Below are 15,537 nucleotides of genomic sequence, written 5' to 3'. Positions count from 1 at the left end.
TGAATGCCTGTTTTGTGACGGAAAGGACTACATCCTAACTAAATGCAGCATTTTTTTTTATTTGGCACCTACCTTGCGGTACAAGGAAGCAAATGAAATGCATCTCTGCCTCAATTGTTTGCGCAAGGGTCATGGGTTGCAGCAGTTCAAGTCTGGAAATTGTAGGCAATGTCAAATGAAGCATCATACATTACTCCATATGTCGCAAAACCCTTTTGCATCCTCACCAACCACGGTAGAGGTAAGCGTGCCTCAAAAACTCGACAGCAGCAGCACGAAGCTTCGTGTTGTCTTCGATGGATCCGCAAAGACAACATCCGGGCGTTCCCTCAATGACTTGTTGATGGCGGGTCCAACCATTCAGCCAAAAATATTCAAAACACTGGTTCGGTTCAGGTTCTTCAAGATTGCACTTTGTGGAGACATCTGCAAGATGTATCGCTGTGTACGGATGTCTCACCCGGATGAATATTTGCAATGCATCCTTTGGCGCGAAGCGCCTAATGATGAAATCATCGTGTAAAAGCTGGAGACCATGACGTATGGAACAAAGCCCTCCGCTTTTTGGCAATTCGTGCCATGCACCAGCTATCGTACGACGAGGAGGAATCATTTCCTATAGGAGCTCAAGATTTAAGAAGGGATTTCTACGTGGACGATCTCATGTCTGGTGGTGACACAATTGAAGAGGTGAATGGTGCTCCAATGAGCCTATGGTGCTTGATGAGGAGGCGGAAGAAGAAGACAGGAAGAAGCTTCTCAAGTTTCATGATGGAACGGACATAGCGAAGGCGTTGGGGCTTGTATGGGATCCTACTTCAGATAGCCTGTTGTTCAATTTTTCGCAAAATATGGCAGACGTTTTTGTCTCCAACAGAATTGCGCAAATCCAGGAGTTGACAAGGGAAATGGAGTGGCATCACGTGCCGACGGATCTTAACCCGGCAGATGTAGTGTATAAAGGATGTTCTCCAAAAGAGCTTTTAGATTTGGAATTGTGGCTAAATGGACCACCGTACCTGGTATCGGACTCGTCTTCTCATGTTCAGACAGCTGAAGACCTACCAGAACGCAGACAGATGGCATTGACAGCAAGTACACAAGCTCGTTTGGCAATCTCCAACGTGTCTTTGGATATATTTATCGTTTTATCTCCCTTCGAAGCAAGGATATTATTCGTTCAAGTGCCACGCTCACCGTACAGGAGCTGGACGGAGGCAGACGTTTGCTTATTAAAAGTATCCAGAAAGTTCATTTCGCTGAGGAGCTCGACGCACTCATCGCCAGTAAAGCACTTCCGGCCAGGAGCAAACTACTTTCGTTGCATCAGCTGCTTGATGCTGATGGACTGCTTCGCGTAGGCGGGAGGCTTCAAAATTCGAACGTAGCATACGATGCAAAGCACCCTATATTGCTGCCGAAGTGTCATCCGATCACGAAGGCAATCATAACGTCCTATCACGAAAAATTCTTGCATGCTGGACCACAGGCTTTACTAGCCTCGCTTCGTCAGAAGTATTGTCCTGTTGGAGGTCGAAAATTGGTGGCAAGCGTCGTAAGAAAATGCGTCCGTTGCTTCCGGACAAAGCCAAAGTTGGCTGATGGGACTGATGGTACGTGATGGGAGATTTGCAAACTGATCGTGTCCAACCGAACCCCGCTTTTCCCACAACTGGAATTGATTTTTGTGGGCCGTTTCATCATAAGGCTGATGTCCGGAATAAGCCACCATGCAAATGCTACATCTCCATATTTGTGTGCTTTTCAACAAAGGCTACGCATTTAGAGGTAGTCAGGGATCTAACTACGGCCTCATTCATCGCAGCATTGAGACGCTTCATCAGCCCAAGGGGAAAGCCTCGGACCTTGTGGACGGACAACGCTACTAATTTCGTGGGCGCAAATAATGAGCTGCTGGAACTGAAGCAACTGTTCAATAGTGAGCCAACCGTCCCTGTCATCGCTTCGTTTTGCCTCAGTGATGGAATGACTGGAAATTTATCCCGCCTCGCTCTCCTCATTTTGGCGGGTTATGGGAAGCAGCTGTCAAGTCGGCATTCACGACGTTCACAGAACCGGACGGCAGCAGGTGCCCCAGATGCAACAAAACTTTTGGCGAAAATGGAGCGTCGAATACTTGTTCTTGCTTCAAGAGAGGAGCAAGTGGAAAGCCACCACGGACAACATTAAAATTGGAAGCGTCGTTCTCATAAAGGAGGAAAACTTGCCACCCCTCAAATGGCTTCTCGGGCGCGTCGAAGAGTCCATACCAGGCAAGGATGGACTCATCAGAGTCGTGCTGGTTCAAACAGCGGTCTTATGAAGAGAGAGCCGTTGAAAAGCTAGCCGTCCTGCCCGTCGACCCTGGATCAATTGAAAGCCAGGCTCTTTCAACGGGGGGTGGATGTTCGGAGCAGACCGGCCTATATTTATAATACATAGCATTAAGTAAATGCCACCGAGCATAATTGTTTGTTGTACTATGTTTTGTTATTGTCTATCGCTCTGTTAGCTCTCTCGCGCTTAAGCTTGCGCTCTCGCTGAGCTTTTGGCTGCTCCTGCAGTTTCTAAGCGCAGATGGAAGTAGTGCAGGCCCGACCACAAACAGAATTAAAACGTACAACATATATAGAAAGCCAATTTCTCGTTTTTATATATATTTGCGTCAAGGTGATACTTCGATATCCTCTAAACATCAAGCAAATCGAGAAGCTGAAAGGCACCTTTAAAACCGTTCACAGCGAGCTCGACAAGCTGGACCTTGATGACATCAACACCGTTGGACTTGCGTCGGATCTGGTTCCCGCTCTTTCTGCGGTCTTGTTTTCGGGTCTGCAAGCATCATGGAGTTCCTGCAGGCGCTATGTTTTGTGGTCTTCCGAACGAGCTTCCTCCACTGAGCCCCACTTAAAACGGCTCAACCTCAAGTGTCGCTCAACGAGCTGCTCACTTGCTGCGAGTTACACATCTTGATGGAAGGAAGAAATAGTCCCAACAACGACAAGCTGCGTCTGCTCAACCTCATTTTTTGTCTGATGAAATACAAGCTTTCAACGGGGGGAGTATGTTCGGTCTTCCAGCCGAGCATTAGTTAGTATTTATAGTCAGTGGTGCAGCCTTAAAGTAAATCATGTTATTTGTTCGTTATTTGCACTGCCCACTGTACCTAATTGTAATCGACATGTATCTACACCCGCCCCCTCACTGTAATAGCCGTTTCAACCGTTCTTTCGTCTCTTCGTTTCGCACCTTTCTTTCTATCACCTTTCGAAATCACTCTCTCGATCTATCAGCTCTCTCGTTCTCTCGAACACTCCCTCGCTCTCTATTTCGTTAGCATCGCGTAGGGCACGGGCAATTCGGTCCGTCTGCCCTAACATGCCTTCGCAATGGTCATGATCTGGTCTAGCACTTGCATGCCTTTGCAATCTCTCGCACTTTTCTTTCGTCGCATATATAAACACGAATCGCGGTTTATATATGCATCTAGCTTTCGTCTTTCTTTCGTCTTCGCTTTCGTTCTCTGTATCTATCTTTCTCTTGCTTGCATTAGGGCACGGGCAATTCGGTCAGCCTGCCCTTTGAGGAGTCTTGACGTAGCACTCGTACCTGAAACATCGTCGCTAATCGACCTACTCGGCAAGAATAAACATATTTGTATAATAATCTGTTCGTGACGTTTTATTGTAAATAAAGGTGATACATTTGGTATCCTTCTCTAAACACAGACGTTAACTAGAAAATCTATTAGTCCAAAAATGGCGCGGTGGTTCCTAGAGTTAGAGAACTATGATTATACCATTATGCATAGACATGGGGCATGTATGGCGCACGTTGACGCGTTAAGCAGACAAGATCAAGTAATGAATATGCTAGAGGATAGTCATAGAGTACGGTTAAGAAAAGTCCAGCTTGGAAAAAGATAAGAGTGAAGGGCAGACAATAATGAATAGTGCAGGTGAAGACAACTATAGCAGTGAGCATAGAGGCACCGTAGAGAACCCTGTGATTGAGTGTATAGAAGCAAGTGCAGTAGAAAATAGACTAAGAAATATGATGAAAGCTGATGGTTAAAAGACCTTGTTAGTGATTGTAGAGATAACCTAGAGAACGTATTGGCCAAATGTAGGGAAGAAGATGGGATTAGACAGGTGAGTCAAAGTAAAGGAAGCGTTAACGATGTGGTGGGGTTGTAGATAATACTCGTAGTGGAAATCCCGATAAAGGGAACAAATGTGTTGAGGATACAGGTGAGAGGGAGCAATTAGAGTTTCAAGAGGAAGAGATTGATAGTAGGTGTAACGCCAGAAGATGTTGATTTCATATTAAAAACTGAGCTGATGCGGGATAAGGAGGTAGTGAGGATTCGGAAAATGCTAGTGGAAGGAATTGATGTAGACTTTGAAATGGTCGATGGGATTGTATAAATAAACTATAACTTTATTATATGTATTATTTATATAATTAATAAGATGGGTTAAACAATGACGTTTAGCCGATTGACCTAAATGTGTCTTCAGAGCTCTAACCAGCTTGAAATACTAAGAACCTAATATAGAGCTCAGCCGACCTTGCACTTCGTGCAATGGAGTTGTTCGCTTCTCTTCTCTCTTTTGCTAATCGACTGGTCATTGGCATCGAGTCTGCACTAGCTGATTGCTAATGCACTGAGCCCTAACTAAACTCAAGTATCCCCCGAGATGGCACTGTCTTGATGCGTCCTCGCAGTGCTCACTGTATTGCTGTTAGTGTTAACTTGTACAAAAGAAAAATTGAGGCCAAACTTTGTTTTTATGTATTGTATGTATTATGAAGAGCAGTTGATAAGACGGTCACATGAAAAACTTGGACATCTAGCAGTAGAGAAGTGTGTGAACCACCTGTTGAGGACCTACTGTTTTCCGTCAATGAGAGGTAAAGTGGCAAGGTTCATTAGAAACTGCTTATCATGTATATTACACTCAATGCCTAAAACAATCCATAATAGGACGTTCCATAGTATTCCAAAGTCGTGTGTGCCCTTTCATACCCTACATTTGGGTCCCTTGCCGAGATACCTAAGTTATGTGAAAAAAAGAGCGACATCTGATAAAAGCAAAAAATATAATTTTCTAAAAATACTTTAAAAGAAGTTCCGCTACCACGTTTGGCTAGATGGCTTAATCCACAAAATCAAAATATTACTTCCACAGAACATCCATGGAATATTGGAGTCATACCAACAGCAAAGAAGTTTCGCAGTACTCAGCAAAGTTTTTCTCTCTGAATATCATCCAATTGAAGCTGGTATACCCCAAGGCAGCGAGCTTGGACCGACACTGTTTATCATCTTCACAGCAGATCTACCGACAAACAGCCTAACAACAACTTCGACATTTGGGGCGCTGAAAGCGGAGCTGAAAGTAAAGTATCTGGCCAAGCTTCAGGCCCATCCTTATAGACTTGCACAGTCTTTAATTTGGCACACTACCCATACACGACTCCGGCGAAGAGACCTTCCCACCCAACAATAATACTTAGCTAGGGACGTACTTTAGGTAATTAAGTGTAATTAATTAAATAAATATATTAGGTTATGATTTGCATACTTGTCGTCAGTCTTTAATAGGGAAGATTCGATAAATAAAATACCGTAATAATAAAAAAAAAGCCCTAAATCTATCAAAAAAAGTTGCTTTGGCCTTACTACAAGAAATATTTCTAATTCACTGGAGGAGTTGGGGGTAAGCTCTTGAAAATAAATTTCTTTATTCTGGCTAAAGTAATCATCCGATCTGAATCCGATTCCGCAATCTGACAAATATGGTCATTCTTCACGATACTGCGTTTAATTTTCTCGTATCTTCAAAATTGTGATCCACACACACATCCACTTTTACCACAAATCTAAAATACCCCTTAACTCTTCGAGTACGGGTATAGAAAAATTTTGTTTTAAATATTTCTTAACCTATGAATATAGCGCCGCTTTGCGCAACAGGAAAATTTTCCTTTCAAATGCAGGTTATTTGATGAAGATATCTTGATTCGTTCAGAAGTTTTTAATTTTCAAGCGGAAATGGCCGAATAAGCTTGCTTATAGCCTTTTTAATCTGCCGCATCATTGTCTAAGGTGCGGAAAAAAGATGCGAGGCGTTTACACCAAAGCTTTGTTATTTTATGTATTTTTGCTGTATATCAGCATATACATCCATACTAGCGTATGTTGCGTATCGCGACAATTCGGCTTTCATTAAAGGCACGGAACGATTGAGCAGGTCCAGCGCATCACGTCATAGATTTGTACTGCATTTGAACAACAAAAGTATTGTACAGCAATATTTCTAGACGTCGCACAAGCATTCGACCGAGTCTGGTTGGACTTACATATATACGAAATCTACTGCCACAAAACAGCCATAAACTCTTCGAGTCGTATCTCTACAAAAGAGTCTTCGGCGCTTGCACCTCACATGATTACATCGCTGAAGTTGGAGTGCCCCAAGGCAGCGTTCTCGGAACAATCTTCTAAGTCTTATACACGGCGGAAGTTCCTACAAATAACCAGGTAACAAACTCGACATTTGCTAATGACACTGCGATTCTTAGCCCCGACACCTTCTAACTATGGAGAGATAACTTCCAGGTGGTTGCATACAAGTAAACAAACAAAAGCAAACATCGAGTAAGCAGGCGATGTAATATACCTGTGCGTCCACTTGGACAGGCGGTTTTCCTAACGCAAGAACATAAAAGCCAAGAAGCAAGCATTAAAGCAAGTAACCTCCAATGGCTAATTAACGCTCGATCTCCCCTTAGCTTGGACTATTAAGTCCTCGTCCTAGAGCAGAAACTTATCTGTATTTTTGGCTCCGAGTCCTACAGGACAACGCAAGCAGAAGACACATCGAAATTATCCAGCGAGCACAGTACACAATTCTAAGAACGAGAATATCCACAGAGCCTTAAACATCAAACTCCTTTAAAAAATGAGATACTAGAAAAAAAGGAAAACGTCAAGAAAAGCGTTCCTTCGATATAAATCTCCTTGCTCCGAGCTTGTAGCCAAAGCCGACTGTGTCGGAATTCGATCAGCCAGACCAGCAAAATATTTTAATATAGAGTCCTTTGATATCAATTCAAATTCAATTTTCTCTATGTTCAGCTAACACTCGGAACTAAAAAGAAAAACAGGGTGTAAGTGCACAAATGTGCTGTAGAGCGCAAAACACAGGGCTGCTTTGATGCACAGAACGGCGGTTGGTTTTTATACCCGTACTCAAAAAAGAGTTAAAGGGTATATTAGATTTGTGGTAAAAAAGGATGTGGGCAACGCAGAGAAGGAAACGCTTGCGACCCCATAAAGTATATATATTCTTGATCAGCATCAATAGCCGAGTCGATATAGCCATGTCCGTCTGTCCGCGGCTAGATCTCAGAGACTATAAGAGCTAGAGAAACCAAATTTGGTTTCCAGACTCATGTGATATCACACTGCTACAGGTATTCAAATTCGCCCGCCCCCGACACCACAAACGACGAAACTGTGGGGCACAATTTAGATACGTCTGACGGGGCCACAATTAACGGACTAATTTAATTTCTCGCCGCACACCGCCGCGTTCAGTGACGGAACCCCAGCGGAGGAGATGTACCAAATGGTACAGTAGCCAGTAGGTATATTCTAGATGTGATAACATAGTGCAAGTAAGTATGTTTTTTATTAATTCTAAAAACATAGCTCAAATTATATACTGACTGTACGGTATGAGAGGGCCCCAGCGACCACACGCCCGTTGTATGCTTTTATAGGTAGCTTTTTATACCCGTACCAAAAGGTAGGGGATATTGTGGTGTGGAGTGGTAACGGGGGCGTCCGACCCTAGTACTACCAAGCCGAGCATAGCCAGCTGCGCCGCCGCCGCGCTGCTGCGCTGCGCTGTTGCTGCGGCGCCTGACTCAGAAACTATAAGAGCTAGGGCAACCAAATTTGGTTTCCAGACTCATGTGATATCCCACTGCTACAAGTGTATTTCAAAATTTCGCCCCGCCCCCTTCCGCCCACACAAAGGACGAAAATCTGTGGCAGGCACATTTTTAAAGATACGATAAAACTAAAAACGCATTATCGTAGAGAATGCCCATATCTACCAGACTGCCGAATCTGAATCAGATCGGATCATAATTATAGCCATAATGAAGAAATTCATTTTCAGTCGATTCCCCTGCCCCCCTCCCGCAAACGACAACGCAACTCATTTTCCTTCTCGCTCGCACACTCTGCCGCGTTCAGTGCGTGAGCAACCCCTAGCGGATGAGATGTAGAATATAAATGGTACATGTATAATCTACATGTTAGATGTAGAATATACATAATATATGTAGATGTAGATAACAGATGTAGCAAAAAAATGTAAATTTATTTTTTTTTTATTATAAAATTCTAAAAGATTATATGCTCAAAAATGTATATGCTGACTGAGTACGGGTATAAGTAAAGTCGCGTCCCCAGAAGCGACTCGCACGTTCCTTCTCGTCTTTTTTATACATATGTAACTTAGGTATCTCGGCAAGGGACCGAAATGTCCCTTCCTTCCGACTTTGGAATACTATGGAGCGTCCTATTATGGATTGTTTTAGGCATTGAGTGTAATATACATGATAAGCAGTTTCTAATGAACCATGCCACTTTACTTCTCATTGACGGAAAACAGTAGGTCCTCAACACGTCGTTCACACACTTCTCTACTGCTAGATGTCCAAGTTTTTCATATGACCGTCTTATCAACTGCTCACATTAATACATAAAAACGAGAAGGAACGTGTGAGTCGCTTCTGGGGACGCGACTCTACTTATACCCGTGCTCAGTCAGTATATAAATATATGTTATGATTTATGTAAAATATTAAAACATTTTATTTATTAAATTTTTATACCAGTACCCAAAAAGAGTTTAGGGGTATATTAGATTTGTGGTAAAAGTGGATGTGTGCAGGAAACGTTTCCGACCCCATAAAGTAAATATATTCTTGACCACCACCAATAGCCGAGTCGATATAGCCATGTCTGTCTGTCCGTCCATCCGTCTTGTTAAGCGCCTAGATCTCAGAGACTATAAGAGCTAGGGCAACCACGACCCCATTCTAAAACTCGAAAAAAATTAAATCAAAATGAAAAATATATTGGCTGACCGAGTACGCGTATAAGGAGAGTCGCGTCCCCAGAAGCGATTCGCACGTTCCTTCTCGTTTTTTACTATTTGTATTATGTTTTTTATTTCATAGTTTGTATTATAAATATTATATAGAGTAGCAAAAGCTTTTAGGCTTATCTTAACAAGAACACAGCGCAAAACAAAAAAAATAAATCCACAATACAGAATAAAGCATAAATTAAAGCATAATCATTCCATTTATCTCCTGATATGTAAATACCTTGTCCTATATTTTCCATGGAAAATTATAAGCTATTTCGGATAGAAAAGTACTCGTCCGGGTAAATCCTTTTATACAATGAGCAGCCTCATAAATTTCAAGCCGAATGCGTCAAGTAAGCCCTCAAATAAATAAGGAATGAACTCCATGCCAAACACAGCTAACACTGAAACGCATATTTAAGCTGATAGATTGATCCCTATCTTCAGAACACAGCAGACGGTCACAATGCTTAATTTGCAAAAGAGTTTCTTAAAACTATAATTGGAAAATCAGAGACCAAAATATCTCGGACGGATCAATTTAAAATTTTTACATAAGTAAACACCTTTACACCCAGTACCTAAAGAATATATATTAAGATGGTAATTTTTCCACAACTTCTTCCACTCCCACCAAAAGAGAAACAAATGGTGGAATGCAAAATTTGTTAAATACGAGAAAACCGAAATTGCAGAATAAGCTTACACAATTTGGATCAGATCGAATCACTATTATAGCCAAAATACAGAACACGATTTACCGTGGCTGGTTCATCTGCCACGCGCTCGCACACTTTAACTCTCTATCTCTATATTTGACACTCTTCCTCTCTATGTTTCTCCATCACCGTTGTGTTTTCTCTTATGGCAAGTGCAAGAAAAATTTAAAGTGCAAGAATGTCCGTGTCCTACCAAACAAGCCTGCCACACAAACTATTTCTCCTTCTCATATCAAAGTATTGTACAGATTTGTGGATTTTATTTTTAACCACAATCTCTAATCGTTTCAAAATATAGTGCAACGGTTTTTTTAAACCTTTTTTATACAATTTTGACAATATTTTTGTACATTTTTTTTTGTCCATAATGGATAATTTATAGAGGTCAACAGCATCTCGAATCCACCTGCATCTGAGATTCATTCCCAAACCTTGACTCCTCAATGTTTTGAAGTTTAAAGCCGAATTTCTAAATGGTTTTGCGGCTATCCAAACAAAAGATATTAAATAATCGTCCGAAAAGAGTATTTGGTTCAAAAAGCTGGCTTATATAGTTCTAGACGTATGCTTAATTTGGTTATTAAAGAAACAAGGGCTTTATGTAAGTTAGGCTCATCAGTCCCCTACCCTACGGACGGTGGTGGGATGAAGGTCATTGTAAAAATCTTGCTTAATCCCAACAGAAATCTGTGTCGAGGCTATTTTTAGATAACTTGACTTTTTGGGATAACTTCCAATTATCTATCAGATTTGTATACTCATATTATCCAAATCACTCATTAACTTCGGCTTATGATCCACTGTGCGACGGTAGTTTTTAGCCAAATATTTACGGGTAAAGATAGTTATACTTTCTAAAATTCCCATTTGAATGGAAGGAAACTATTCGTAACCATGAAATTTGTTTTTTGCGCAACATGGGACTTCCAAATTGAGAGCCTAGTCTAAAAATAAGAACAGTTTTAGAGACTACAATAATTGTTAATTTTGTTGTTTAAAGACTTTACTTAGTTCCCTAATTTTTTGTTGACGAGTTTATTGCTGGTTGTCAGAACTGTCTGTCCGTCGAAGATAGTGAGAAAAATCTTTTGTTTCTGAAAATCTTTAAGCGTGTTATGAATAACGGCGTCGCCTGCCGAGGCTATAACTTGTTTCTTGTTTTTCTCGTGCTCGTCAGAAAGCAAAATAGCCGTCGTAACAGATGCAACTCGGTTTTGTAATTGGTTTTTACCGTTTATTCTAAAATAATTAAAATAGTATTTCAAAATTTCAAGAGATGAAGGTCTAAACAAAAAAACATAAATATCTTGGGCATAAAAAAATACATACATATACATATACATACAATCAATAAGTAACGATAATAGAGGCAGTGAATACATGATTCACACGGTTGATATTAAAACATGATTTCTTCGTTCTACTTTTTGTCAACCATGCTACGACCTCTTCTCGTGCATGTATTTATACATACATGTAAATATATGTATGTACATTTCTATGTTGATTTTTTTTCGTGTAGAGGTGAATAAAAATGATATTTTAAATATAAGTCTAAAATTTAGAAAATATTGCATATAAAATTGTATTTAATCACACCTTCAGTAAAATTGGGATTTATAAGCAGTCAGTCTATCACACCTTAAGTAAAAGTTTGATTTACGCGCACGTGCATTTTTCTCGATTTTCTTGATTATTGCTCTGAACTGTGATTCGAGTTATTAAGCAAATATTTTTTCACACATTATCATCCCCTGCAGTAAAATTTATTCTCGATGTCTGGTGGTGTCGTTAAGCGTTAGGTAAAATGATTGGGCAGCAACAACAATGTATGTATTAAAATCAGAAGCGTTGGCAACGCTACGCTTAAATAAATATACTTACCCCCAAATTGATGCACGTGGCGAAAGACACGTGCACACAATTCAGGTTAAGCCCACGATTAAATTAATCGCTGATTAGTTACGGACAATATTACAAAGGAAATATAAAATGCTCAATATAACAAACAAACACAAGCAACTAAGAAATTGACAAATTTTCAACGTGCCTTACACTCTCATATGCTTCATGAAAATATGTGAATTTTTGTAGGCGCTTCTTTATTTGCTAATTGCAATTTTGTTGTTGTTGGATAGTCTTATTCTTCTTACGAGTATTTTTATGATGTTAACATTATAAAAATGCTTTATACGAGCAAATTATAAAACAAAAGAAAAACGAAAAGGTGTTGCCACAAAATATCAAGCTTTCTTGGCAAAATTCTATATATGTATGTATTTTAATCTGAATTTGTTGCTGTTTTAGTGAATAAATACATCTCTTAAAATTTTTGCTTCGACACATAGGATCACGCTAAGAACCGAGATTAGATAGTTATTCTTAGTTAAAATACATTAGATTGAAATACTACTTTAATTATTTTAGAACAAACGAAAAAACCAACTAAACCAACAGAACGGAGTTGCATCTGTTGCGACGGTTATTTTGCTTTCTGACGGGCATAAGATAAACAAGAAACAAGTTAAAGCCACGGCAGCCGACGCCTTTATTCATAATATGTTTAAAGATTTTCAGAAACAAACTTTTTTCTCACAAAGACGTGTCTTCGACGGAAACGCAGTTCTGAGCAATAAATTCGTCAACAAAAAATTAGGGAACTAAGTAAAGTCTTTAAACAAATTAATAAACAATTACTGTAGTCTATAAAACTGCCTTATTTTTAGACTAGGATCTTAATTTGGAATCTTAATCTTCCCATGTTGAGCAAAAAACCAAATCTCATGATTACGAATGGGTTTCTTCCATTCAAATGGGAATTTGAGAAAGTATAAACTATCTTTACCCGTAAATATATGGTCGGGGCTATTGACGGTAGCGTATAGCCCCGACCAGATATCACAATAAATCATTAGCCGAAGTTAATGAGTGATTTGGATAATATGAGTATACAAATCTGATAGATGGGAGTTATCCCAAAAAGTCAAGTTAATTAAAAAAAAAGCCTCGACACAGATTTATGTTGGGATTAAGCTACATTTTTACAATGACCTTCATCCCACCACCGTCCGCAGGGTAGGGCAGTGCATGAGCCAACTAACATAGAGCCCTTGTTTCTTTAATAACCAAATGAAGCATACGCCTAGAACAGGGCTCGACACGGCCCTATCTATTGTGATTAGGAAAAGGCGCTGATGCTGCGCTGCCGCTCACGTACACATGTATCCCAGTGCTTGGCACCAATACAATGTTCCGTTTTGTCTGCTGTATTCGCACACTAATGCGCTGCAATCCTGTGCGTTTGTGTGTGCCGACCACTGCAGTGGCCAGTGCACTGGCCTAGAACTATATAAGCAAGCATTTGAACCAAGTACTCTTTTCGGACGATTATTTAATATCTTTTATTGGGACAGCCGCAAAACCATTTAAAAATTCGGCTTTCAACTTCAAAACATAGAGGAGTCAAGGTGTGGGAATGAAAGTCAGAGTGTCAAATAGAGAGAAAGAGAGAGAAACTGAGTGAGCGCGTGGCAGATGAACCAGCCACGGTGAATCGTTTTCTTTATTCTGTCTATAATAGTGATTCGATCAGATCCAAATTGTGTAAGCTAATTCTAAATATGATTCTGAGTTTTCGGTTTTCTCGTATCTTCAAAGCTGTGCATTCCACATTTTGTTTCCCTTTTTGTGGGAGTGGATGAAGTTGTGGAAAAATTACCATCTTAATATATATTCTTTAAGTACTGGGTGTAAAAATAGCTAGATTTAAAAGTTTTTACTTATAAAAAAAAATTTACATTGATCAAAATATCTCGTCTCTGATTTTCCAATTATAGTTTTAAGAAACTCTTTTGCAAATTAAGTATTGTGACCGTCTGCTTTATTCTGAAGAAAGGGATCCATCTATCAGCTTAAACTTTAGCTCTTTAGCTTAAACTTTAGCTTTTTGCCTTGTTGAGGCAATCTCATGCGTTGCAGGGTTAGCTGTGTTTGGCATGACTTCATTGCTTAATCATTTAAGTACTTACTTTATTATGTACTAGCTGACCCGGAAAACAATTTGAAACAGTATGGTGAACTATTTCTGTTGTTCATATGGAAGCATGAATATAATGACCTGTTTGACTTAGAAAGGATAATTCGCATACCTACTAACTATACAACCATAAATTCATAAACATCGGTCGTGCGGTTTGGGAGGAGCTGTTACAAAAATACAAAAACATATATTTTCATTCCCTGGCCTCGTTCAATGGATTGAACGTATCTACGTGAGAACCGAGATGGAGATGCAATAATGTTTCCTCTCTATGGTTGTCCCTCTTTAATGACAAGTGCGACCAACATTGAGAAAGATCTCGGTGAGAGGGGGACTCTCCGCAATAACCAACAATTGAATTATTTCAAATAAAAAATATATTTACTGAGTACCGGGTTTAAAAGTAGTCTGATTCTATATTTCGCTGTCTAAATTGAATGAGTTCAATGAATCTCAGGTATATAGCCGAGGTATATATTATTTGGGACTTGTTTATTTATTTATTTTTTAACAATTACCAATTATCTGCTAATTATGGAATACAATAATAATATAACTAAGGAAAAATACAAAATAGGAAAGGAAATCAAAAATAAAATTTCAAAACAAATATCTTATAAATTTACTAAACTCAGATGATGGTAGATATTAAGTGATATGATTTTAAGAGACATTTCGTGAGATATGGGATGGTAGAAGTAATTATAATTATGACATATCACTCGGAAAGGTTCATGCTGGGCATAGTTTGACCTACCTAAGGAAAAGCGGATAGGGCGGAAAAAACTGGTAGGTCTGAAAGGAATTGAAAAGTCGATCAGTCCCATAAGAGTTTGGGAGTCTAGTGTTCTTGTGCAAGAACATTACCCTACATCCAATAAAATAATTTTACAGATTTTTTTTACTTTCTCTTTTAATTAAAATCTTTTTAATAAAGTTAAAGTGTAAAAAAGCTTGAACCAGCTGAAATGTAAGTGTTATGTGCGACCGAAGATTGTACACGGAACCAAATAAGATTGTAAATCCGCTCAGTCCTTAATGTTACCTGTTTTATAAACTGTATTTTGTTATACAATGATTACTTTTCTACAAAAAACGAGAAGGAACATGTGAGTCGCTTCTGGGGACGCGACTTTGCGTTTATACCCGTACTCAGTCAGTATATACATTTTTGAGATTATGATTTATGTAGAATTTAAAAAAATTTTACATTTTACATTTTTTTGCTACATATGTTATCTTCATCTACTATGTATATTATACATCTAACATGTATATTATACATGTACCATTTAGATTCTAAATCTCCTCCGCTATGGGTTGCTCGTGCCCTGAACTCGGCAGAGTGTGCGAGCGAGAAAGAGAATGAGCAGGGTGTCTCATGCTGTAGAAGGTGGGGGAAGCAACTGAAAATTAATTTTTTCATTCTGGCTATAATTATGTTCCGATCTGATTCAGATTCAACAATCTGGTAGATATAGTCATTCTCTACGATACTGCGCTTATAGTTTTATCGTATCTTTAAAATTGTGCCTGCCACCGATTTTCTTCCTTTGTGGTGTCTGAAGGGGCGGGGCGAATTTTAAATACACTTGTAGCAGTC

This window comes from Drosophila obscura, unplaced genomic scaffold, assembly GCF_018151105.1.
Source record: "Drosophila obscura isolate BZ-5 IFL unplaced genomic scaffold, ASM1815110v1 contig_109, whole genome shotgun sequence".
Classification (NCBI taxonomy): domain Eukaryota; kingdom Metazoa; phylum Arthropoda; class Insecta; order Diptera; family Drosophilidae; genus Drosophila; species Drosophila obscura.
This window is presented reverse-complemented; position numbering follows the sequence as displayed.